General features: G+C 35.9%; 1 non-coding gene across 1 annotated transcript; it reads right to left on the bottom strand.

Annotated features, from left to right (window-relative positions):
* Nucleotides 1-493: 493 nt before the first annotated feature.
* Nucleotides 494-600, bottom strand: LOC112066805 (U6 spliceosomal RNA). The gene has a single exon (XR_002892885.1). It is a non-coding gene; the product is annotated as a U6 spliceosomal RNA (small nuclear RNA).
* Nucleotides 601-1,260: the final 660 nt, after the last annotated feature.

Genomic DNA, 1,260 nt, shown 5'->3' on the forward strand with positions numbered 1-1,260 from the left:
TTTCATTACTCTAGGAGGTGGATCCAAAAATATATTGCTGCGGTTTATGTCAGAGAGTGTTCTGCCTATGTTTTTCTCTAAGAGTTTTATAGTATTAGATCTTACATTTACGTCTTTAACCCATTTTGAGTTTATTTTTGTATATGGTGTTAAAGAAAGTTCTAACTTCATACTTTCACATGTACCTGTCCAGTTTTCCCAGCACCACTTATTGAAGAGACTGTCTTTTCTGCGTTGTATATTCTTGCCTCCTTTGTCATAGATTAATTGACCATACGTGTGTGGGTTTGTTTCTGGGCTTTCTACCCTATTGCATTGGTCTATATTTAAAAAAGACTTTTGATCTATATTTTTGTACCAGTACCATACCCCTTTTTTTTTTTTTATCGTGAAAAATCAGTTTCATCATTGAGTGCCAGACTTTGTGCTTTTGACCCATAGCTTTTCCTTTGGAGCTGATGAGCAAAGGGTGTCCGGACGGTGAGGAAGGGCACAAAATATGAAATGCTTTATGAATTTGTGTGTCATCCTTGTGCAGGGGCCATGCTAATCTTCTCTGTATCGTTCCAATTTTAGTATATGTGCTGCCAAAGTGAGCACTACCATACGGTTTTGATGACTGTACCTTCGTAGTATAGTGTGAAGTCACGGAGCCTGATTCCTTCAGCACTGTTTGCTTTCTCAGGTTTGCTTTAGCTATTTGGGGTCTTTTGTGTTTCCATATAAATTTTAAAATTTTTGTTTTAGTTCTGTGAAAAATGCCATTGGTAATTTGATAGGAATTGCATTGAGTCTGTAGATTGCCTTGGGTAGTATAGTCATTTTTGACAATATTGATTCTTCCAATCCAAGAACATGGTATAGCTCTCCATCTGTTTGTGTCATCTTTGATTTCTTTCCTCAGTGTCTTATAGTTTTCTGGGTACAGGTCTTTTGCCTGTACCCAGGCAAAAGATAGATTTATTCCTAGGTATTTTATTCTTTTTGATGTGCAGGTAAATGGGATTGTTTCTTTCATTTCTCTCTCTGATTTTTTGTTGTTACTGTATAGAAATGCAAGAGATTTCTCTGTATTAATTTTGTATCCTACAGCTTTACTGAATTCATTGATGAGTTCTAGTAGTTTTCTGGTATCATCTTTAGGATTTTCTATGTATAGTATCATAAATGACATGATTTTAAGCATCTTTCCATGTTTCCATCTGTATACCTCCTTTGGAGACATGTCCATTCAAGTCCTCTGCCCATTTTTTAACTGGA

Source organism: Physeter macrocephalus, chromosome 11 (genome assembly GCF_002837175.3).
Source record: "Physeter macrocephalus isolate SW-GA chromosome 11, ASM283717v5, whole genome shotgun sequence".
Taxonomy (NCBI): domain Eukaryota; kingdom Metazoa; phylum Chordata; class Mammalia; order Artiodactyla; family Physeteridae; genus Physeter; species Physeter macrocephalus.